At 36.1% G+C, this 27,066-nt stretch overlaps 1 pseudogene; it reads left to right on the top strand.

The window, feature by feature from the left end:
• The first annotated feature begins 288 nt into the window (after positions 1–288).
• LOC120615138 (chromobox protein homolog 3-like) lies at positions 289–25,865 on the top strand (annotated as a pseudogene).
• The last annotated feature ends 1,201 nt before the right edge of the window (positions 25,866–27,066 follow it).

The raw sequence follows: 27,066 nt of genomic DNA, 5'->3' as shown, positions 1-27,066 counted from the left end.
AGTGCTAAAAGTTCACTAAAGGTGGACAGTGATAGAGGCTTGGACAGTCAAAGTATATCAGAAACAGCTTGAGTGCTTCCTCAGAGTTAATGGGTACCAACGTCTCCTGGACCCTCAGTCACTTGCTCAGCCTGTCTCAACTGCAGAGGCCAAGTGGTTCTAGTGCTGACCAATTACTGGGAGGGGTGGGAGCTATATAGCTTCTCCTGTCTCTTCTGGACTTGAATGAAATGCTGCATAGCAGGGTGTGGAATTTGGCTTTCCAAGTGGATGCCAGAGGAGCTGAACATGGCAACCTGGAAGGACTGGGAAGCTAACTGCTGGTGGGTCAAACTTCGACTAATGGAAAACAGGAGTCAGGAGGTAAGTAGGCAAATACATTCCCTGCTCTTCCTCCTTCCCTTGAGACACAGTTTCTTATAAGATTGGTCAGGAGACCTCTTGTGTCTTGCCCGTTGTAAAGGAGTGGCCAGCATGGATCTTTCACCTTGTATGGTTTACTTTCTTTTCCAGTTTCGTTTTCTTTTTCCCTTATTCTTGCTGGCTTGGGATGGTATTCCCACATATAACATTTTAAGAAAAAAATCTTAGTTTCCTCTTCTATTGCTTTCCTCTCTACTACTATCATATTCACACTTCTGGCCACCAAATGCGTGGGGTTTTTCCTGAAACATTAAACATGTCCCTGATTCTCAGTGGGTGTCTACTGGGTGTCCCACAATTTAATTCTGTTCTGACACTATCTACCTTGAGTTATTGTCAGATCCCACAAATTAAGGTCTCACTCCTACGAAACTATCCCCACTTGAGGCCAATTGAAAGTCTCAGGTTGTCACCTGTACTTCTGACCTACTTGCAGTAATTTGGGGTTCCCGTCACCCCTTCTCAAGTTCAATAATTTGCTAGAACAGTTTATAGAACTCAGGGAAACACTTATATTTACTGGTTTATTAAATAATAAAGGCTATGATAAAAATATAGATGTACAGCCAGATGAAGAGATACATAGGGTGAGGTCTAGAAGGGTCCTGAAAGCAGGGGCTTCTGTCTCCATGGAGCTAGGAGATGTCACTCTTCCAGTACATGGATGGTTTCACCAACCCAGAAGCTCTCTGAACCCAATAGATCAGGGATTTTTATGGAGGCTTCCTCACACAGGCATGATTGATTATTAACGGAATCTCCAGCTCTTCTCTGCTCCCCAGAGGATGAGGGACTGGGCTGAAAATTCCAAGCTTGGAATCATGGCTTGGTTTTTCTGGTAACTAATACCCATCTTGAAGCTATCCAGAAGCCCACCAAGAGTTGCCTCATTAAAATAAAAGATTCTCCTATCACCCAGGAAATTCCAAGAGATTTAGGAGATTTGCGTCATGAACTGTGGTCAAAGACCAAATATTAGAACAAAAGATACTCCTAGCACCTGTATCGATTAGGAAACTACAAAGGTTTTAGGAGCTCTGGCCAAGAGTCAGGGATGAAAACCAAAATATATATTTCTTATATTACAATCATCAATACATCAGGTATTCCTGCCTCAGGCTCTGCTTTCTAGACATTCCAGACTAAAAGAAGGCTTTATGCAAAATGAATTAATGTTATACAGTATATTTAAGGTTTAAAAGTACTAATTATATGCAAGATTTACACTAAGAAAACTCAAAGATTAACAGTTTAATTAATTACAAATTAAGAGATGATTGTGTATATTCAGAAAGAATGCTTTTTTGTATTTACCAATTTTTCATTGTTAAGTCAGAGGAGGATGTAGAGTTTAAGGAACTTTGAGATTGTAATAAAATTTTATAACTCTCAAGTTCTACAAAATTAGAACTATATTGTTGTGAAGCTAAATCTAGTTACTACACAAGAGTAGAAGGTGGCACAGATCAGAGTACCTATGAAAACAAAAGTAGAATTTGTAATGCAGAATATTTAGTATTAGATGTAAAGCAAATAATTTAAGATACAAATAGGTACGAGAAAGCAGGTGGAATAGAGCCAAATCAGTTAACCAAGTCCAAAAGATTGAACTGTTTGAGAACAAACAAGTTCCTGTTAAAATTCTTACTGCGCTATACATGAATTTGATAAATATACAAACTGTTCTACAAGGCTCTGAGTGGGATATGTGCCTAGAAAAAAGATAATTTCTTCTGGAAACAAGTGAAGCAGTTAGAAATCTGGGAAAATATTAAAAGAATATCGTACTTTAAGTATTTACCATATAAAAGCTCTAAGAAATTAGTTAGAAATTAAATCTATGTCTGCATCCCTCCCACAAAATCCTTACCAGTGGTCACTTGGCCTCTGTTTGCAGAGTTCTAATCATGGGGCATTTGTTTCCTCAACAGAAAGATAATTTCTGATGTCACTGTGTGTGAGTGTATATGTGTTTTAAAAGCAAAATCTGCCTCCCTTTAACTTTAATTGATCGTAGGTCCTAAAAACAGACAAAAATGGTAAGCGAATTGACAAGACAGAACCAAGAATGGTGTCCTGTGACACAATAGTAGATAGTGCAGGTTGACCTCAATCTAATATTTATCAATTCTCATTGGGTACCATCATCCATCAGTTAAAATGCTATATGGTTGTGCCAAGCTCCAAGAGACTTGTATCAGAAAAACTGCTGAAATACATTTCTAATTGGTTTACCACTTTTTTCTTCTACGTTCTCAGTTACATTAGTAACTGACATCCTACTCTTTGCCAGGCACAATCAGTTAGGTGTAGGTGTTGCCGTATGGCCTGGCACTCATAGATAGGTCTTGGTGTTCACCCACTGAACATAAACAATTTCACCTAGCATCAACATCAGACCAGGCCACTCTCTGACCATGATGGATCAAGACTATGACTCTGTAATCATGCTGAACAAAGAAAACATGAATATTGTCCAAGCCACACATTACCAAGCATCCCCCTCTTCCAGCTAATGTAAGTGACCATTGTTTCTTTTGCAATTACAGCTTTATCTTCACTCTAGTTCTGTCCTTCCTAAAGATAAGTCTTATTGGGATACCTAATCATAGAATTATCTCTGCTTTCTGACAGCACCCAATCTAGAATGAACTCCTACTTTCCTAGAGCCTTCCTGCAAATCACCCAACCAAAGCCCAAGTCTATAATAGGTTCTAACACCCTCTTGCTGAGATGCCCCATGGTTTCCCCACAGTAAGTAACAAGTAAAAAACCCAACTTAGTCAACTACAGGGATGTTCCCAGTGGCCTTTGGGTAGAAAGTGAACATACTGTCAGAAAAGAAGGAAACAGTGTTTACACACACACACACACACACACACACACACACTTATTTTCACTTTTGCCCTGGGTGACAGACATGAGTCCACAGTCACAGGCCTCTTATTACTGTTTTCCCTGCTAAGAATTCAGAATGATTCACTGGCTTTCTTATCAAAAGAAGATAGCCTTCTCTCCCCTCTGCATGGGCACAGTTCTGTTCATGCTGGTTCAACCACTAGTGATGGAAACTGGGGCAGAGTCTATATTCTCCTGGCCTCATGTCCCTCATCCCCAGTCTTCTGCCTGTGCTGCTGCCACTGAGTCCGATGACTCTTGAAGTGGTATAAGGAAACTACTTTGCTTGTGGTGACTGTGGTGTCTGGCTTTGGGAGAGCAATTCTTCTCTTGAGTCATGGGCAAGCCTAGCTCATGGGCTGAGGCCAGGGGTGGGAGAGAGATAAAAGCTTTTCTTCCCTCTGCAGTACCCAGCTAGAACCAGACTCACTGAACCAGACCCAGCATTACAAATATTGTATTCATATGTAGCTTGATATATCCATTTAGTTTCAGGGAACTTCAGTGTTTTCTTGGCACTGGATTTTATTTGCACTTAAAGCCTGTGATTTTTTTTTTTTTGTACCAGTTTACATACTAACTGTTGCTTCTTACATTTTAACAGCTTTTCTCTTTTCAATTAATTCAATAAATATTTTATTCAGCACTCACCACAGAGCTGTGGAGAATACAAAGATGAATCGAGTATAGCTCTGATCTTAAGAAGTATATAATTTAGAAAAGAGTATCAGGAATATACGTAAGTAAACGGACATCACTGTTTCAGTAAGCACATACTCAGTGCCAGGCACTGTAACATAAGTTGCATGTTGATAAATGCTATCCATCTACATGCTAAAAAGTGGCATTCAAAAGATTATTTATTGAGGACCTTCTATGCTCAAGTACCGAACTAAGAACTTTTACCTATTTCCTCTAATCTTTGGAAGGACCCTTTGAGATTGCTATCATCACTCCATTTTGCAGATGAGATAGCTGTGGTCATGGTATAACTTGCAAAGATCCCAGAGCTAGTTAAGTACTGGAGCCAGGATTCAAACCCAGACAGTCTGTCTTTGGATCTGTGCCCTTAACAAATACTTGTAACTTGTGTTTTTTTTAAACTCTTTTGGTCTACAGTTGTTTGGGATGTTGTTGATTTCTGAGAACTTCTGCTTCGGGGAAAATTTAGAATAATTACAATGTAACCAGACATTTAAAAGGTGTTTGATTTTTTTTCCTTGTACTTGCATCATATAGGAGCACATGTGAATACATAGGCACCAAAGCAAAGCCTGGAGTCTGCAGCTATGACTGTACTCTCGTTGTTCTATGTATTCTGTACAGTCTTGGGAGGTTATTTTTAATGCACATGCCAGAGTGGCATGTTGAAGGATCCATAGTAACCAGCTAACAGTAACAGCAGGGCCTGCCAAGTAAAAGTTCCGTAAATCAGTCATAAACGCAGTTACAAAATCCGGCCAGCGTCGTGTGCATGAGGGAGTGTCCTTGGAGAAGGCACAATTCACGCACAGTTTCATGGGATCTCCTCGAAATTCCACGGGAGTAAAGAGCTCTTGTGGCAATTTTTTTTTAAGGGAAAAAAAGTAAGAAAGAGGCTTCCCATAACTTTATTCTAATAGGGAACTTTCCCCCTTGTGATCAGGTAGCTACAGAAGCTAAGGAAAAGAAGCTCAGAGAAACAAATGTTTCAGATACCAAGCGCCCTCCTTTCTCATGTTTTTAATATTTTTGGAATCATTCCTTTTCCACTACCACAGCCCACGTTCAGGCCTTAATAACTTAGTGTACTGAAAAGCCTCAACACTTTTATCTATCCTCCCTCAAATCTACTGAATTCACAACAGTAAAAAAATCGCCCCAGGCAGGATTTTGGACATCTTACTTACCCTTTGAGTGAGAATTTTACGAGGAGTCCTCAAGGGCCACTAAACCAAATAAAAACTCACACTTTGAAACATGAGGGGTCTTCTCTGAAGACGCAAGATGCTTTACCTGGAGTGTGAGAATTATGAGGCTTTGGGATAAGGACTTTCATATCAGGCAATGGGTACGTCGTCAGTGAATACTAACAAGTATACTAACAATACATTTGAAAAGTCAGAAAAATCACTTTGACTTATTTGGCTCCCTGGTTTTACAGAAAATCTGGGCATGGAGAGGAGGCCATTCATTACCAGTGGAAAATACTACCCAAGTATAAAGTACTCCATGGGCAGGAAACCGGAGCATTGATAACTTAATGCTCCATAAAAGGTTTAATCCGGGCTTGCAGGAGTAGACTTCCATGCCCTTCCCCAACCACCACAACCATTCACATCACACACACTTTACAAGTGGCTGTTTTTCTCCTTGCTTACATTTTTTTTTTTTTTTTAACAGCTTACTGCCTTCTTAGGGAGATGTTGGGTAAGGGTAGGAGAGGACTGAAGAATTCTGAAGGAAGAACCTTTGGAGCAATGCCACCTGAAGAGCAATTCTAAATGAGATTAAAACCCCTCTGCCTATATAATCTAAGTCAGTGGGAAAAAATGATTAGGCTTCTAACTTTGCAGAAACATAGATACTGGGAGAACGAGGTGGGGCTCTGTAATTAGAAAGGCTAGAGATAAGCTTAAGTGGAAAGCTCTTTCCACGATGCTTGCTCAGGACGCCTACCTGGGTTGGGAATTCCCCAGGTCAGTTTTTCCCCAGAAGGAGATTCTTGCTGAATGGAAAGGAGTGATGAAACTGATTTTTCTCTGTTTACTATACGGACTTTAATACTTTGGGCACTTTCTTTTTTAGTATTGTGGTAAAATATACATGTAACATAAAATTTATCATTTTAACCATGTTTCAAATATACAATTCAGTGGCACTAAATACATTCACAATGCTGTGTAATCATTACAACTATCTATTTCCAGAACTTTTTCATTATCCCAAACAGAAACTCGGAATCTATTAAACAATAACTCCCCATTTTCCCTTTTCCCAGCCCCTGGTAACCTTTATTTTACTGTCTTTATGAATCTGCTTGTTCTAGGTATTTCAGATAAGTGGAATCATATATTTTTCCTTTTGTGTCTGGCTTATTTCACTTAGCATAATGTCCTCCAGGTTTATCCATGTTGTGGCATGTATCAGAATTTTATTCCATTTAAGGGCTGAATGATATTTCATTGTATTTACATACCACATTTTGATTATCTACTCATTTACTGATGAATGTTTGGATCATTTCTACCTTTTGACTATTGTGAATATTGCTGCCATGAACACCAGTGTACAAGTATCTGAGTGAGGTTTTGCTTTCGATTCCTTTGGGTATGTCCCTAGAGGGGGAATTGCTGGATCATATGGTAATTTTGTGTTTAACTTGTGGAAGAACTTTGGGCACTTTTAAAGAGAGTGTAAATCACAGAAGCTAACTCTTTCAGAATCTGTGCTTTTCAAGCCCAAGTGAGAAATGTCTGTTGGATTTGGTGGTGGTGGTGGGGGTGGTATCGATTAGTGACTCCAATATGAACAGTTTGGGTGAAGGGTTAGAGGCAGAAGCCAGATGGCAGTAAACTGGCAACTGAATGGAAGGTAAGTTGAGACAGCCATTTGTTCTTGAGAATCTGGACAGTGAAAGGTAAGGTAGTAGCTGGAGGGACAAAGTTGAGGACAGACTTTGTTAATGGGGGGAGAATCTTGAGCACGTTTAAGTGCTTAAGTTGAGATAGGAAAGGAAGTGGGGAAGATAATCACCAGAGGGCAGCGGTGGGAGCTGCCCTGGCCTGCACTGAGGATCTACCTCTACATGTATGCTGAGAGAAAGGTGCAACTAAGTTTAATCATTCAAAGATATTTGTTGAGTTTGGCATTTTAGGGGAATACAAAATGAAACGCTACCTGGATTTTACTATGAATGTTGCAGTAGAGGAGGGAAAGCTTGAGCCTTCAAACTAAAAACAGGGGAGAGAATGCTAAATGCCACAAGGGAATGGTGCAGAGAAGGTATTATGAATTTCAGCAGAGGGAGTAAGTGCTTCTAGCTGTAGAAGAGAACGAGCAATAAGCGAAGACTTCACCACAGTGTAAACTATTTGAGATGGGATTTGAGATCTAGGTAGACAGCTAGCAAAGTGGGGCAAGGGTCATGTTTCTCAAACTGTGTTCTATAGGATACTTAGGGAGTCTGTGAGAAATGGAAGTGGTGGTCAAATTAATTTAGAAAGTACTATATATAGGAAAATTATATTGTACAACGTGAGGCATTTTAAATACTAAAAAAGTCACTATCAATTATGCCAGGACAACAGGTGCAAATTGAGGCTGTCCCAAGCTGGGATGAGTGGCTACCCTCATTCTATACTATATTCCCCTTTTGGAGATTTAAATAAACATTTGGATTTTAAAAGGTTCTGAGAAGTACTATAGTAAAAATAAATAAATAAGTAAGTAAGGAAATAAATAAATAAATAAATAAATAAATAAATAAATAAATAAATAAATACATAACCAACCTTTTTTAATACTGATTAATGCATTTCCCAGATTTATTTGACTATGGGACCCCTACCTTGGTTTTTTTATTCCCCTCTGAGAAGCACACGTCAGCGCCTAAAAAGTGCTCCAAAGGTAGGAAACAGAAAGAAGCGAGAGTCACGGAGGACTTGGTCTGGCAAAAAGAGCAATAGAAGATGATATTAAGAATGTTGGTTAAGCCATATCCTGGAGGCCTTTGAGGGCCAGATTGAGAATTTAGACTTGATTTCTCACAGCAGCAAACAGAATATGTGCCTATAACTTGAAAAGAATTTCAAAGAATCATGACCCTCAGGAAGGTAATACAGTATATTTTTCCTTGCTTTCCTATTTCTGGTCTTTCTTTAATCTCTCAGATTAGGGGAGAAGAAAAACTCTGATTTAGGGACCTTCACGAGGTATTGAAGGCTGAGTTATAAAACTATCTGTAGTCATGTCTTCTTTTCTAACTCTGGTTTCATTTGGGAGGTCTATAGAATAAAGAGATGGAAGAATGCTAGATTTTGAATAGAAAAGTCATCCAGATTGTTTGCTATTGTGGGTGCTAACATGTGATTTGAATACAAAGAGTTTGCCTGGCTAGAGCAGCAGTGGTAATAAAACAAATATCAGTGATAATCATTACATGGCCACAGTCATACTTTTCTTAAATAGAGGTCACATATCTGCCAACCTGATTTATAAGACAATAGATAAGAAGCAGGAATAGTTAAGAAACAAACTTCTTGAGAGGCTAAAATTTATGCCACAAACTCTACATAAAGAGCCACAGACAAAAAATGACTCCCCTTACTCATTTGCACACACTTCCAGTAAATTTAGTAACCCAGATTTCTAGCACACAATAAATTTAACAGTAAAATAAAAGGGAAGAAAAAATTAACAGTGGTCGGTACATTTAAGTGAAAAGGGAACGCGTAATACTATGAAAATTCAGTGAAAGAACTAACACAGTGTAAGGTTCTGAAGGCATTTTAGAGGCAAAAAGTTGACCAAATTTCAACCATATCCTCTGAGGATACTATCTGGTTATATACTAGAATCATACTTGTTTATAAGAGTTATTTTGATTCATTAGAGGATGTTAAAGTATGTTCCATTATTCTGTTTGATAGTAAGAGAGAATGTAAGACATTTTGGAAAAATAATCCAAAATGCTTGTGATTTTAAAGGTTTGGTCACTTAAAGCTATCTGTTATCTGGCAGAGACATTGCATAAATCCGATACTCTGTTCAGGTGCTATTTCTTTCGAAAGAAGTTCATTGTCAGTTTTTTCCCAACCGCATTTCAACATCAATTATTAATCCTGTAGGTTAAAAGAGGATCGACATGGCAACAAAGAGTTTTGAAAACAGCCTCTTGTGATTTGAAGATTAAACAAATCATTAAATTAAATTACTCCACAATCAAATGTTTATGACTGTTTAAAGCTGGCCAGCTAGTGGCACTCTGTAAAGGAACACCGGCTAAATCATGTCATAAAATATAGCAGCTAAACTCTATCTTATCACCTTAAAAGCCACTTGTGGTTCTTATATAGGGTGCTGGCTGTTCAAGTTGGCAGGAGACAATCCTATATGTAAAGAAGCAGCTGTGGGCATTGTATCAGCTGCTCTTCAGGAAACAGAGGGCCAATGGAGTAGTTTATGGGGAGCTCTTTTTTCTCCTATTTGATTTTGGATTGGTTTTGCCTACTTTAAAGACACTTGGCAATTTTTATCTCACCAAAAAGTAGATAAAAAATAAAACTGCCCTTAAGGTAAACATGAGCAGAGTTTAAAAAATTAACGCTATTTAATGCTCAGTTTGCCACTGTTGAAAATAATAAAACATGGTTTGTGACATATGGTCATCGTCCTTAATTTCTGGGTAAACAACAGCATTTCCTTTTCCCATTCCAAATTGAACTAGACAACTGAAAAGTGAATCATACTAGAAAAGTGCATTTCCTCTTGGATAATCAAAACATGCAAACATTTATCAGTCTCTTGTTCATAATTGAATGAGATTTGCTTTTATTCTTTATCAGAAATATAGATAAATTTCTTAAAAACAATAACAACAACGACAACCCTGTCTCTAATGTATTAGCAAACTCTGGGAATTAAAACAAAACAAAACCAAGCTATAAAAGGCAAGCATGTAGGACACTCAAATGTAACTTCAGTAGGAAAAACAAGCAAACAAATAAGACTTGTTGTATGGCTCAGAGGCATGATGACTACCATTCCATGAGAGAGGTTGTGAGGGATACAAAATTTGTCCGATCTACAGGGTTTGATTTTTAAAAAGTAACAGAATTTTAGGGTTTGAAAAAAAAATCTCAATGTGTGATCCTGGACCAGAAGCACTGGTATCACTTGGGAGCCTGATAGAATTACAGATTCATGTACCAGGACATCTGAATCAGAATTTATGCAGGTGGAGTGTAGAAATCTGTGTTTTATAAAGCTCTCCCAGGTGATTCTAATGCATATTGAAATTTGACATTAGTGCTGAGTGTCACTGACACTATATCGAATATATAGAGGGGCACTGATTTATCTTCCATGGCAATCCATCCTACAGTGGGACAATTTTAATTTTTCTGAGATAAATCTGAGTATGGAGAGGATATTTTTTATGTTCCTTATTTTGTTTACGAGGAGCCGTACAAACAAGCCCAGTCCTTTTTCCTTAGTCGGGGTGTGAAATGAACAGATTCTGCTTGTGAATGCTAGCTCTATCATTAACGCATGTGTGCCTTTGGGCAAGTTATCTGACTTCTCTGAGCTTCAGTTTTCTCATCTGCAAAGGAAGAATAATATTAGTTTCTCCTCTATAGGACTGTGGTGAGGATTGAGATAATGCGTGCATGTTGCTCATAATGAGCACTCAACAGATGATAGTTGCTTATGATTATTATTTTAAAAAATTTAAGACAGCTACTATGTTCCCTTTAAGTCTGTTTCTTTCCAAGTTCTCTCTACCATCCATATTATAAATGCTTTTAGATTCTCTCACCAATCTGATTGCTTTTCTCTAAATATACTTTGGTCTCTATGTTCCTACAAAGCGTAGCTCCTCAAATAGAAGGAGCTCTATATTCCAGACCATACTGACCTCTGTGTTTTTGAACACTACTGTGGCCTTTTTATTTTAAATACTATTTTTCTGTCAATGTATTTTGACAGTCGTTTCATCCTTTGGAGTCATATTGACCTTGCTTTCAACTAAAACACTGAAGTATTTTAAAATAAATATTATTCTTCATCGCGCAAATGGGACAGCTTCGATAAGCAAAAAGAGAACAATAATGCCACCAATACCCGCTACACAGGGATAGCTATGGTTAAAATTTTGGTATGTACCTTTCTAGACTGTAAAAAAAATAATGCTAGGTAGTGAATTTTTTGGAACATAGCCAAGAGCAAGGATTTTGAAATTCTGACTAGCTGTATAACATTTGGAATTCATACAATCTCTCCTAATCCCATTTCTCACTGGTAAAATAGAAATAATAACATCTACTTTATTGGGTGTTGTAAGATTTAAATAATATGCTGTTTGTAAACCATAAAACAAGATTTCAGAAAATGGTACTCTATTATCATCAAAATAATTACAGGAATTACATGTACATTTTACAAAAAGCAGTATTAGATCTTCTGATTTATCACCTTTTTCCAGTCAATGATATATTGTAAACAACTTATTTCAATAAATTTGTTTTTCTATTTTTTATTTTGATATTACTATAGACTCTCAGAAGTCGCAAAAAATATTACAGAGTGGTCTTCTGTACCATTCAGTTAGCTTTCTCCAATGGTGCTATCTCACCTAACTATAGTACATTATCATAACCATGAAAGTGACATAAGTATAATATGATTAAGTAGATATAGATCTTATTTGCATTTCACCAGTTTCAATAAATTTATTTTTATAAAATCATTTAAAATTACTGCATGTATATAAAACACAATTTATACATCCATTCTCAGTTTGGGACATATATGGGGTGTGTGTGTGTGTGTGTGTGTGTGTGTGTTTTGTGTGTGTGTTGCCATTATTAACAATGCTCTGATAGTCTCTTCAATAAATGGTGTTGGTAAAACTGTATATTCACATGCAAAAGAATGAAATTGGACCCCTATCTTACACCACTCACAAAAACTAACTTGAAATGTATTAAAGACTTAAATGTCAGACCTGAAACTATAAAACCCTAGAAGAAAACATAGGGAAAAAACTCCTTGACATTGTTTTTGGCAATAATATTTTGGATATGACACCAGAAGTACAAGCAACTAAAGCAAAAACCAATAAGTGAGATTACATCAAACTAAAAAGCTTCTTGCACAGCAGAGGAAACAATAAACCAAATGAAAAGGCAACCTACAGAATGAGAGAAAATACTGGCAAACCATCTTTCTGATAAGGGGCTAATTTCTAAAATATATAGACTCCTACAACTCAAAAACAACAACAGCAAAACAACTTCATTGACAGATGGACAAAAGATATGAATAAACTTCTCCAAAGAAGATGTACAAATTGCCAATGGGTATTTTGAACATCTATGGAAAGATGGTCAACATCCACAAATCATCAAGGACATGCAAATTAAAACTACAGTGAGATATTACCTCATATCTGTTAGGACATTTATTTTTGAAAAGACAAGAATAAGTGTTGACAAAGATATGGAGAAAAGGAAACCCTTGTGCTCCGTTGGTGGGAATGTAAATGGGCACAGCCACTATGGAAAACAGTTTAGAGATTCCTCAAAATATTAAAAATACAACTTCTGGGTATATATCAAAGGAAATGAAATCAGGATCTTAAAGATATTGGTATCCTCATGGCCACTGCAGCATTATTCACAAAAATATGCAAATAGAGAGTACATTTGGCCCACTGTATCCTCAGGTTTCATTCACATCTGCAGATTCAACCAACCTTGGATTGAAAATATGTTTTTTTTAAAAAGATCCCAGAAAGTTCCAAGGAGCAAAACTAGAATTTACCACATGCCAAGCACTACATCGAATCTACATAAAGTGATGTGTAAGTGTACCCTGCTGTAGCCTATGTACAAATATAGGTTAAATGCAAATGTGACTTCATTGTATATAAGGGACTTGAGCATCTGTGTATTTTAGTAACCCCAGATTTTAGTATATGCAGGTGTAGGGGTGGGTGGGGTTGGGGTGGGGTCCTGGAAACAATCCACACCCCTTATCAGGGTAGATACTGACAGATCACTATAGAATGGTGGCTGCCAGGGGCTGAGGGTTGGGGGAAGTGAGGAGATGTTGGTCAAAGGATACAAACTTCCAGTTACAAGATAAATAAGTTCTGGGGACACTAATGTACAGCGTGGTGACCGTAGTTAACAATACTGCATCACATACTTGAAAGTTGTTAGCGGAGTAGATTGTAAATGTTATCACCACAGAAAAATGGTAATTATGTGAAGTGACTAATGTGCTAACTAACCTTATGGTGGTAATCGTTTCTCTCTCTATATACATATATATCAAATATCATATTGTATGCTTTAAACTGCTATGTTATATGTCAATAATATTTCAATACCGCTGGAAAAAAATAAATGCTGTGGTTAACATTCTAGTAGCTAAATACTTATGTGCATACATAATTATTTAATTAAGAAAATTCCCAGAAGTATAATTATTTGGATAAAAGGGCTGCATGGTTTTATGATTTCCAATACATATCACCAAATTCTTACAGAAAGACTTACCAATTCACACTTTGGTATATAAAAATGCCTATTTTTTTAATATCCTTTGTCAGAGTGAGAATTACCATTTTTCCTATATCTGTTTGGTAGATTAAGGAATCACTGTTTTAATTTATTTGATTAATAATGAGAATAGTTTATTAATTTATATTTCTTCTCTGTATGGTTGTTACTTCAAGCCAGTTCAAGTCTGACTCTTTAAAACACACACACACACACACACACAGTTCCACGCCTTTCTCATCCTGTATTTGTACACAGTGTTTTTATTTTTATGGGCCAGAATACAGGAACTTACATTTTCCCCTTTGTAATCATCTTGTTAAATTCAGCCACATGTTTCAGCTTTTTGGCTCCTGATTCTCTCATCCCGAGTTTGCTGTCCTTTCTGGTTTGTTTTTAACTGCAGAGCTGATGGTACATTTGTAAAATATCTTTTTATTTTCATTTTTCAAAAACATATTAGCAGGACAGGGCCTGTGGCACTCCCTCAGGAATTGGCCCTGTCTTGACATCAATCCATTAATTAGATGGGTTTACAGGGTTACGTACCAGTTGGGAGACGGCTGTAAGCACCACCATGGATGGTGGAATCCTGAGCATTCAAATGTTCTCTGTCTTTGGGTTGATCACTGCAACTGTGTGTTGACGTCCACTGAAGCAACAGGATTAAAGAGTTTCAATTTTTCCTTTGGCTATACATTTCTAAGAAGTTAGTATCTTAACCTCTTTATGTCTCTCCTCTTTCCTCCTCCAGTATCTTAGCCATAGCAGTCATTCAATGAAAGTGTCTAAAACTGAATATAAAATTTCCTGGCTGCTTTGCACATTGGGACAAATGATTCACCTCCTTTCTCTCCCCCCTCAGGCCTATCAATCCTACATCAAAGTAGCAATATATGCACAATAAAACTTCAATTAAACTCCAACATGAGAAACCTCATGTTATGTATTCTCTAGCTGAAAAAGGAGGAAAATTGTATGAAAAATCCTTATATCCTGTATTTTTTAAAAGAGTAATTTCTTCTTTTGCATAATTTCTGTAAAGATGGATCTATAGTAAGGATTTAGTTTTGAAAGATGAAACTGAGGCACTGACAGTTTGTAGATCATAAAGATTAAATTACCTTCTTTAATGAGAAAAGCATACCAATACACTTTTAAAATATTTTCAAGAAGGCTTTAAACTTAAAAAATAATTTTCTGGTTATTCAAAACCATCAGTCTCAAACATTCTAGTTAATTGAGGTTACCTATGTTCTTTTTTCTCTTGTCTGGCTTTATCGTTTTGAACCATGAGCATTTTGATTATTTAGTTATTTGACAAAGTTTAAAATTCTCATTTCTTGCTTAAGCACTTTACAAACTACCTCAATGAACTTCACAACAAAGAAATGCACAGAACCTTTTTAGAGGTAAATAATTCATATGAACTTTTAATGTGGAGGTCAATTATTTTTAATATATTATATAATATGTACAGTGATAAAACTAGATTTAAACTTATTAAAATAACAAAACAAAGATAAATTTAGGACTCATATAAAATTGCAAAACAATGTAATTCAGATGGACATTTATATGAATAATGTGATAGGTAGTCTTCTTTGAACTCTGGGTTCACTATAGGAAAGATTTACATTAACTTGACTTGTTTGATTTTGAGCACTACGAACCATGGTTTGAATCATTACCAATATTATTAGTTTTCCTCTTAATCAATGATCTTGTTTTCAACATTGACCCAATCATTGAATATCGTACTCCCAAAACAATACTAAAAAGTTTTAAAAAGTTGTTAACATACACAAATCTTTCACTGTGTGTTTGCTATTATTCTTACTGCTGATACCATACATACTAAGATGGTATGTACAAACCAGGGCCCACAGTATATCCACTCCCAGGCTGACTGTGTTCCTAGCTGCTGTGGGTGGGTTCTTTGAGTCTAGTTTCCCTTTTGTTTAATATACCATGTGATGGCTGGGTTTCCCCACCATTTTCCTACTTAAATGACTCTGACTTCTAGTTTGTGCTACTTGCCTAGAGGCCTTTTGGCTTTTTATGTGGTGAGAATGAGATTATAAACATGAATAGACATGGGCACTAATATTATCTGGTGGTGGTTACAGGAAATTTATCCAGACGATGTCAACAAATGTTAATATTATATTTAAAAATTTTTTGTTGAAGTGAAAATTCCAAATGAAAGATTTCTAAGACTACTTTATAGGGGTTGTTACAAATATGTGTGACCATCATCACAATCAATTTTAAGACATTTTAATCACCTCAAAAAGAAATCCTGTACCCTTTAGCTATCACCACCCTATATCTCCATCTTCTCCTTGCCTCCCACACCAGTCCCAATCAAACACTAATTTATTTTGTCTCTATAGATTTCTCTATTCTAGACTTTAATGTGAACAGAATCATACAACATGTGGTTTTTTGTGACTAGCTTTTTAAAACAGTATAAAGTTTTCACGATTTGGCTATGATGTAGCTTGTATCGGTACTTCATTTCCCTTTATAGCTGAGTCATATTCTTTGCATGAATATTCCACATTTTGTTTATTTGTTCATCAGTTGGTGGACATTTGGGTTGTCTCCATCTTTCAGAGATCATGAAAAATATTGTTGTGAATATTCAAGTACAAGTTTTTGTATGTACATATGTTTTCATTTGTCTTAGGTAGACACCTAGGAGTAAAATTACTGGGTCAAATGGGAACTCTGTTTACTTGTTTGAGGACGTGCCATACTATTTTCCAAAGTATTGCACTGTTTTACATTACCACCAGCAGTGTAGAGGGCTCCAATTTCTCCATGTCCTTATCAACATTTGTTATTACCTGACTTTATTTTAATCATCCTAGTGGGTGTGAAGGAAAATCTCATTGCGGTTCTAAGCCTCTTTTAAACTGTTTAGTACTAATTTTGTTTGCCTATTTTTGTTTCATTATTTCTTGTTTTTTTTTTTTAAAAAAATGGAAATCATTCTTTTGTATTTTATTTGAACATTCTAAATTCACTTATTTTAAAGTCTTCATCAGACTATTTCATAAATTATTTTAATCTGGATTAAATTCATGCTCTCATTATTTAGTCTTTCTTAGTGTTATATTTCCTCAATGTGTAGGCTCATTTTCAGTTGGAAATATCTGATTAAGACTCTCCTCACACTGTGCTCACATCTCCCTACCCAACAGTTTGGTGGTGGCTTCAGCTGGTTTACCAAATACCTCTATCCAGCACCAGAATTTATAATGGTATTTTGAGGACTCATCTGAATACTGGGGATATTGCAGATCTAGTTTGTGAGCCAGCAGGAGGCGTTATCAAAAAGCTGTATTTGGTCTGTAGACTTTCATCTTGTTAAAGGCAGTGCCCTAGTTATTGGTCAGTAATAGTTTTTTCCAGTTTTCTTTTACAGGTCACAGGTCACATGGTCAAAGGAGCCAACAATATGGAGCATTGAGAATTGAGTTGGAAGTGGGGAGACAGTCCAACTCACTCTTAACTTTAAATATTGAAATTGTTATGTATCCATCATTTACAACTCTGTTCAAAGCTTTATGTTTCTTTTGCAGATTTTTGGTCTACAAATATGTTTATTAATATTTGTTTATTAATATTTTATTTTTGTACCCAATTATCTTTTTAAATTTTTCTATTTTATATTTCCTTTTAATATGGTTGGAGAAAAGGGGGTGTGTTAAAGAGTGGACTCCCTGCATCATCTTAAATAGAAGTCTCGCTTTATTTAGGAAGGAAAGCTGAAGGCTGGGGTAATCTTGCAGAAGCTAGAGAGTTAACAGTTCTCCATGTGCGAAGGAGAGTGGATATTTTGTTTTTGCCTTCCCAGCACTCTTTCTTATATTAGGTAACCCCAGGTTTCTTTTGGGAACCTACCCTCCTTTCTGAAATCCATCAATATGATTTGCGGTTTGGTTCACCCAACCCCCATAGCACCAGTATGTGATTCAAGGCCTAGCCACAGTAATTGGTTCAGGGATGAGCAAATAATACAAATTCTCCAGTGAGCTCTTTTTTGTTATTTTTCTGTCAGAAAGAGATCTACTTTCCTTTTCATATCTCTGGTTCCCAGAATCCTTACCTGTAAAACAGGGATTAATAATATCTGTTTTATAGAGAATCAGGAGCTAGGAGTAAATGAGATAATACATTTAGCACAGAGCTTGACACATGTTGGCTATGATCACCATCATCGTTATTAAGATTTCATGTGATGTTTACAGGTGGGAGAAGTCACCCTGGGTTGGTTTGGTCTTGGAGGGATTCGTACAGAAGGTGGAATTTTAAGTGGATCTTAAAGGATAAGTAGTGTTTGATGGAGACGGACACAGAAAAAGCATTATTCAGAGGTGTGGCAATATGGCAGTGGGCTACAAGGGATTGTGAGGAGGAAGGTCAGGTGAAAGTTGAGGGTGTGTGTGGCAGTGGAGCACATGTTCAGACCTGAACTAAAGAGTTGAGACTTTGTTTTGCAGGAACCCAGGAAATTTTTTGGATTGGAAAATTATATGATGGACGTGGTATAGCTTATAATAAAATAACTAACTCTTCTATAGGCAGAGAAGTAAGCAATCATGTTCTCCTTCACTGTAACCTCTTGATGACTTAAACCTCAAACACAAAGCCAAAATATCCAAAGGATAATGTCTAGAAGTATGAAGAAAGTGAAATAGGAAAACAATTTTCTCTTCCCTCTCTGGACTCAGCCCGTGTTTCAGTTTTTTTGTGTATTAACTAAGTCAGCTTTCCTTTATTTCTAGGCATTGTACCCTGAATGTATGTGTGCGCACATTACATTTTTCATAAATTTGTGATTTGTACAAAATTACACAGCAATTTTACTGATTTATGTGTTCACATCCGTTTTACTATTCTTTCCTTAAATAAATAGATCACTGTAGGGACTCCAGCAAGATGTGGGAAAACCAAACTTAGCCTGAAATATCTGAAGACATGGCATCAAATGGCTACACTGGAGCAGTGATTGTTACCTTTCAAGAAGAAACGTGTTCCACACTTTGCCATGGTTGTCATTACTCCATGTTATTCTCCAACCCTGAGCCTGTGTGTCAATGCTGTTTATCATCACACTAGTGCTATTGTTTTGCCTCTGCTCAGTTCCATACATTGATTTTCATTCCCTACTTGGCCTCTGTGGGCATTTTAGCTTGTGACTCATGGATACAACCGATTTTGATTTTTCCTGTCTGAAGTTGAATTTTTATAGGTATTTCTTCTAAAGATTCTAAGACAAGCTAAAAAGCAGCATTAATTACCCTAAATACTGAATAGCTGAGGTCAGGCCAACTCTTGGTTATAATTCATGTATACCACCTTTCTTGGCCTGGCTAATTTTGTGCATACTTTGAAAGATGGGATCTGCCAGGAGTTGCTTTCTACCTGATGGCAGGCCAACAGATGCTGTGAAATCATGCCAACATGTGCCAAGTTGTCACTTCTTCATTCATGTCTATCAGGGAGTTCACTGTATGTCTCCTGTCTACTGTTATGCCATATTTAATTGCTCAGATAAAGGTTCATGCTCAGATGAACAAATTCTTAGAAAAACACTATTTTTACCCAATTCTCTAAACCACATATGAGTGACAAATATTTCCATAGGATTAATGAATAGGTGTTTCAGTCTCCTCCACTCTTATTAAATACTAGCCTTTTCTTTCATAGTTGGAACTCTGTTGAATTTGTGGATGAGAAACATTTTCCATATGTAATGAATCCAAGGACTTTTTAACCTATTAGATTTTGTTGCATATGTTGATCACTCTTTTAAATCTAACCAAGAATCAAATAACACTAGAATCTGGTACTCCATCATGTAGAATATTTTCATATTTTTGAGTAATTTACATAAATAATATTTCTTGATAAGATCAAGAATTGACCAAGGGAATCATGTAGCTTTAGCTATCCTTGTTTTTATCATTTGCCAAAAAATTTTCTTAGCTTCATAGAAACCACATAGAAACCAAATGACTTGGTTTTCTTTCCACTTCTCTAGGCAACAAACCAATTTTTCAGTTTCCATGGACACCCAATTGAACAACAGTAGTTAGATCTGTTAAAACTGCTATCTGACTTGGAGTCTGATGGTGATCTACCAATCAGTGTTGGGATGGCAATTCAGGCTTGATCTCTAAGGGACTGATGTGTATGAGATTGCATGTGAGCACGTGAAACAGTGTTAAGTTGCTGCCCCTAACCAGTTTCTTAATTTGTGGAGGTTTACAAATTATTAAGGATCTTGTCTTGATATCTGGATAGTTAGAAAGCTCCAAAATAAAGCAGTGGGAATGGTAATAAAACATGTGTGGTTGAAATAGATTTACTTTCCACTTAGTTAAGAAAAAGGCATCACATACTGATGGCTATGTTAACTCAGTCGAGAAATGATACATACTTGGAAATTCTTGTGGAAAGCTCAAACTATACTTGAAATGAGAGAAGTCATAGATTGACATTTTAGTATATATGAAGGATAGCTTTGAATCTAGGCAGTAACCATTCAGGCTCAGAAGAAACATAAGAAAAGCCTGAATAGAATTGTCTTGTATCATGTACTAATTCTCTGTGGTCTACTCCCTTCTAGTCTAGAATAAATGAATGATTACATGAAAAACTTAATCTGGTTTCCGGGATTTGAATATGTTGATTTTTTGCTCTTGCTTGATGGGTAAATCTCCATTTCCCAGTTGCTCTAAAATTAACAAATTAAAAAGTAGATCTTGCAGACCATTAATCAGTGTTGTCAATGTTGAAAAATATTTCTTTAATTTGCATTAGAGTAGGAGGCTAGACTCAATTCTGACATAAATATACTAGACCATTGTAGACATTCATTTCTTTGTTAAGTCTCTATTTCCTTATCCATAAAGGAAGGAAGTGGTTGCTAATATTCCTTCTAGTACTAATGTTCTACTACTAAATAAAAAATCAATTTTAATTCCACATACAATAGAGGCCATGTCATTACTTGACAGATCCAGCTCTTCCCAAGAATAAAACCTTCAAGTTCACAGCCACAGGAAATTGAATGAAAGAACTGATCTTGTACTTTCTCAAAAGGATTCTAATTGCTTCTATTTCTCTTTGTACTATAGGTTTCTATGAATACTGTAGAAAATGGGTTGCTGTGTACAAGGAGTGGCTATTTCTCAGAGAGCTTTATTGATGGGTTGCTTCTAGTAATTTGAGATAGACAATAGGAAAGGAATTTTTAAAAAAACTTCTTTTTAAAAGAAGAGATGGTAATAGATGGTAGTTAGTTATTGAAAATCAGCCAAGGTTTTGTGGATGTATAATGACCTGATGATTTGAGGTGATATATTTTGTTATTAGTAAATCAGAAACAGGAGATTTAGGAGAAATGTAATGGAGATACCATAGTTCCTTGACAGCTTCTTTATTGTGTGCTAAGTTTTCCATCTCACTAAAGTAACCAGGGTAAATAAGAAGGAAAAGGCTTTCCAGGTAGAAGTAACATCATGGTCAAAGATTAAAAGCTATAAGACATCATGGTATGTGGAAGCACAGCAAGGAATTTGTTTAACCCTCTTGAACTACAAAGTGTGGAAGGAGGCTAGATCATTCAGAGTTCAGCTGTAGGTAACAGAAACCACTTTAACAATTTTAAGAGAACTGGGGAACAAAATTGTGGAGAAACATGGAACAGAAACCAAATGAAGAGAGAGTTGCTCATAAAGTTCAAATATATATAATGTCAGAGATGAGGAGTGTCCAGTGGCTTTGACTATGAGGAGATCTTTGATGTCCTTAGCAAAAACAGGCCATGGTGTGAACTGGATTAATTAAACTATGAATAAGAAAAAAAGAAATAGGAAGCAAAGTAATCTTTTTGTTTTATTTTTTTTCTGGGAGCTTGGCTCTGAAGGAAGGAAAGGAAGGAAAGAAAGGAAAACTTTATCTGAAGAACACAAAATGGAGGGATACTTGATCCTAAGCTATAAGAATCTTAAACAAGTTTTGATGCAGAAAGAAAAAAGTCAATGATTAGTTAAGAATTGAAGATACAGGGAAGAGACAAATATTAGATACTAGATGCCTACAGATTTGGAGGAGAAAGATTCAGAGTCTAGGGGACAGTGCTGGCTTTAAATAAAAGGAAGGTATGTGTTTCTCTTACACGAGGCAAAGGAGCTAAAGCGAGGGTGAAGAAAGAGATTTGTTTGTAAATTAAAGGGAGTAGAAATCACACCTAATAGATAATTTTCTTGATGATATAAGAAGCAGATCATCTCCTGAGATGGGGAGAATGTGTTGGGGATGAAACAGGGTGGGGTAAGAGATTTGAGGAAAAAATGGGTTTGGGGAAATAAGCCAAAAGTGATCAAAGACAGAATCGCTAAGCAAAACTGACCTCGAAGAAGTGGGGAGATTTCTGAGGAAAGCCATAAAGTAATATCATATTTGTTATGACCTTGGAATCTTTGGTCTTTTTGAAAGTAGTGGTGGCTACTTAAAATATATTTGTTTTGGAGCCATCCACTTGATGATCAGGTAAGTTTGGAATTCTCAAAATCATCATCATCATTATCATCTATTAATAAGATTAATATTTTATTTCTATTGCAACTTTGAGTGTTTTTTAATAGGAATAAGAAGTGACAAAAGTGTATCATTGAAGAAAAAATTTTCCAAGAATTTACATTTCAAAGTACTCTTCTGCGACTGAAAGTCATCACTTTATGTTAAGTCTGATTGAAAATTTAAGAAATCTACCCAAGAGATTGAATAAGGACATAAAAAGATGCTCAATATTATTAATCATCAGGGATATGCAAAATAAAACCATAATGAGATACCACTATATACACATATATTAGAATATCTAAAATTAAAAAGAACATACCAGGTGTTGGCAAAGATATGGAGCAACTGGAATTTTCATGAACTGCTGGTGGGAATGAAAATGGTTCAACCACTTTGGAAAAGTTTGTCTGTTTCTCAGAAATACACACACACCATATGACCAAGACATTCCATACTCAGATGCTGTAAACATTTGTGTATAAGTCTTTGTAAGACTACTCAAGAGAAAAAAATGGCTATATACAAAGATATATACAATCTTCATACCTGTTTTATTTGTAATAATCAAAAAATGAAAATGACAAAACTATTCATCTACAAGTGAATGGATAAATAAATGTGGTATATCCTTACAATGGAATACTATTCGGCAATAAAAGAAAATAACTTCTGATCGCACAGCAACATAAATGAATCTCCAAATAATTATGATGAAAGAAGTCTGACAAAAGAAAGTTCATAGTGTATTATTCCATTTATAAAATAGTTTAGAAAAATCCAAACTAAATTATAGTGACAGAAAACTGATCAGAATTGCCTGGAGAGGAGGGTGGCAATGGGGAAGGGCAGGAGACGGAGATTACAAAAGAGCACCAGGAAACTCTTTCCGGTGATGCATATGTTTATTATATTGATTGTGATGATGGTTTCATAGCTACATTCATTGGTCACAACTTAGCAAATTGTCCATTTTACATATATGCAGTTTATTACACTTTAATAAATCTGTTATAAAAAAAACCACATATGTTCAAAAATTAAAGAATGATTTAAGTTTTAATAGTAAATTCTTTGAACATTGTCTTTTAAAAATCATGTTTCTGAAGAACATTTAATATCACTGGAAAATGCTCATAATATTCAGAGACAAATGCAGTTCTGTTTTATAAAGGTTCATTAATATGATGTTGTATTAAATAAAAAAATAGAATACAAAAGTGCATACATAATATAACATGATCCCCATTGTGGTAACTCTCTTGTCTTTGAAAACTGGAAGGAAATACCTTAAAATGTCAATTTAACACTGTTGTTTCTGTGAGGTGACTGATATATGATTTTTATTTTCCTTCTTATGCTTTTTTGGGGCTTTTCTAAAGTTGAGCTTTCTTTACTTTCACAAGCAGACAAAAACCCATAAATACTCTTTCAGAAGATTCCTTCCCTTACAGGGAACTGAATGGTGCAAATATTTTTAGAAGCTATATCAATCTAATTGAAGCACATAGCATCTTTTCCTGTTTGTGCACGGGAACATGCTACCAAATTCTAGGGGATTTCAGTGTGGAATAGTGGATTTGTTGCAAAGAAACACTGTTAAACCAACTCCAGCCTACAAGTAGCTTGTGATGTACACGCCTAGAAATGCCTATTTATAAATACATTTTATGTAGCATCAGGGGTTTGTTTACATTTGTCACTTTGCCACTAGCAGTCCCTTGATCAAACAAGGTCAAAGACAAGGAGAATAAATTCCCTGGGCCACTCCCAGCACAGATTTGTCAGGAAATGTTCACCCAGGGTGTCCTGATGAGAAAAGGAGAGCAGTTGTCTGTGGGCGTTCCTATGAAAGTAGATAATTTCTCAGTCTTTTGTCTAATCAATGGTGAGCTTTATGCACCTTTTACTTCTTTCCTCCTTGAGTCAAAAAGAAAGCCAGGGAAGATCTAGGCCTGAGGGGTGAGAGCAAAGGAGAACGGCTTGTTAAAGTGGAGGTCAAAAACATGGAGGAATTGGAGAGCTCTCACGGACAAGGGTGTGCTTTTATTACTGTCCCCCAAAATATGAGTGACTTATGTGTCGTGAGACTTCCATTTTGCTTTTCTGCTTGTGTGGAGAAAGGCTATGACTAGATGCTGTCTGCAGCAAGGTGTGATCTGGCAAGTGGGGCGCAGAGCTGGGGCCTGAGGGAAAAATGTTGATGAGAGCCAGGACAGCCCTCACACCCTGCTTTGCAAGGATGTTGGGATTGTACGTTGCAGCCTGATCTAGTCCTGTCCAGTAATATGGGAACAAAATAAAATGGAGCTCGAAGAGGGCTGGAGACACAGATGACCTGGGGTCAGCTTAGAGGTGTGAACAGAGTAGTACTCCCTTATCCACAGTTTCACTTTCTATGGTTTCAGTTTCCTTCAGTCGACTGTAGTCTGAAAATATTAAATAGAAAATTCCAGAAATAAACAGTTCATGTTTTAAATTGCATGTCATTTGGAATATAGTGATGAAATCTCATGCCATCCTGCTCAGTCCCACCTGGAACATGAATCATCCCTTCGTCCAGAGTTTCCGTACTGTATAAGTTCTGAGCCCGTTAGTTACTTGGTAGCCATTTTTGTTTTCACACAGATCGTTGTGGAATTTCAGTGCTCATGTTCAAGTAATTCTCATTTTACTTAATAATACCCCAAAGTGCAAAAGTAGTTATGCTGGCAATTCGGATATGCCAAAGAGAAGTTGGAAAGTTCTTTCCTTTCAATGAAAAGGTGAGTACAGTTCAAGAAGATATTTTGAGAGAAAGAGGAAAAGAGAGGAGAGAGGAAGAAGAGGGAGAGAGGGAGGGAGGGAGGGAGAGAGAAAGAGAGAGAGAGTGAGCATTCACATAACTTTTATTATGGTATATTGTTATAATAGTTCTATTTTATCATTATTGTTGTTAACCTTTTATTGTGTCCAATTTATAAATTAAACTTCATTATAGCTAGATGTGCATAGGGAAAAACAGTATATGTAGAGTTCAGTACTATCCTTAGATTCAGGCATCCACTGGGAGTCTTACAATTTATCCCTCATGGACTGTAATAGCTCTTCAAGTAATAGCTCTTCAAGTCAAAAAAAAAAAAAAAAAGGCCTCCAATAAAAACTACATTGCAAAAAAATGGGGAAAAAAACATAATATAAAGAGTAAAAAAGATGAAGAGGCAGAGCCTGAAGAATTTGATTTGTGGTGGAAAAAGCACAAGACCAACACTCACAAAGTCAATGGAAAGGTGGAATATTTCCTGAAATGACAGGTTATACAGAGTGACATATTGAAAATGTGAAGAAAACTTAGATTGTCCAGAGTTTATTAAAACATTCTTAGTTCTCAAAGGGCTGGTAAAGGAAGACAGTACAAAAAGAAAATCTATCTGACAGTGAATCTAATGATAGCAAATTAAAGAAGAGATGCTGCTGACAAACTAAAAGACTTTGCCATGGGTCTTGATCCTGAACAAATAATTGATGCTACAGACAGCAGTGGAGAACTAATGCTTCTCATGAAATGGAAAGATTCAAATGAGGTAGACTTGGTGCTGGCAAAAGCAGCAAATATAAAGTGTTCTCAAATTGTAATTGCTTTTTTGTGAAGAGAGACTAATTTGGCATTCTTGTCCAGAAAATAAAGTTCAATAATGGTTTACATTGCTATAGACAGATATAGATAGATCAGATTAAATATGTATAAAATCTGGTTCTTGGTTTATCAGTGTAAAGAAATAACTACATTCTAATGAAAATCAAGTGTGATATAGTCATTTTAAAGCAGTATTGGGGAAATTTTTGTTTTATTTTGTTTTTGCATCTATAGCATGGGTTCCTTTGAAAAACAAAGAAAAAGCTTTCTTAGTTTCTTCCTTTACCAGAAAAAAAAAATTGATATCATGGTATATTATTTCCTCTGTATTATCAAGAACAGCTTTCCTAATGTAAGGAAAAATCTTCAGAGACATCACTCAATCGGAATGTATGTTTAGCTCAATATATGCCTAAGGACCATTCTGTTTTGTGTGTGTGTGTGTGTGTGTGTGCGCGCGCGCGCGTGCGTGTATAAAATATATAAGTAAATGGTTTCCTTCCTTCCTTCATCCCTCACTCTTTTCCTTCCTTCCTTTCTCCTCCCTCCCTTTCCTAATATTCTCAACAAAACAAAACAAAACCAACCATGCCATTTCACAATCATGGATAAGCCCATATTTCTGGGATATCATCATTGTGAGCAACCTAAGAAATAAGTCAGTTCAAGTTAAACTGCAAATTTTTCTGAAGCCTTAATCTTTCAAATGAAATAGATAGTTCTGTTAATTAACTGGACAATTTAAATATAGTATAAACAAACTAAACTGGATAATTCAAAAGCAGCCATATCAGAATCCATATCTACATCTACAGTCATATGAATACAAATTTATTTGCAAAAACCTTGATAGGAAAAATTTATCACTACCAACAACCTACTCACCCAGATGAGAATACTAGACAAATCCTGGTGTGTTGTAATTAGCCGAGCAAAACTTAGTTAAATGGACATTTGAAAGTTCTTTCTAGTGAAACTTTCCTTTATAAAAAGTTGAAATCCCTGTGCTATATTGACTAAAAGGTCAATGTCTTGGACTTTGCTCATGGAGACCTAGTCAGGTGGTTAGAGATGTTGACAGTTTAGGAACCAGCTGGAATAAATGGGTGAACAAAGTATTATAATTTAAACTATTGATCTGCATGGTTTTTCTTTACTCCCAACTCATTCCTTACATGTAGGCTCAATTTTTTTTTAAAATTAAAATTATTAGGGTGACATTGGTTAATAAAATTATATAGGCTTCAAGTGTACAATTCA

The sequence above is a fragment of the Pteropus medius genome, unplaced genomic scaffold, assembly GCF_902729225.1.
Source record: "Pteropus medius unplaced genomic scaffold, Ma_sr-lr_union100, whole genome shotgun sequence".
Taxonomy (NCBI): Eukaryota; Metazoa; Chordata; class Mammalia; order Chiroptera; family Pteropodidae; genus Pteropus; species Pteropus medius.
Note: the sequence above shows the minus strand (reverse complement) of the source record. Positions and strands in the feature narration are given on the sequence as shown.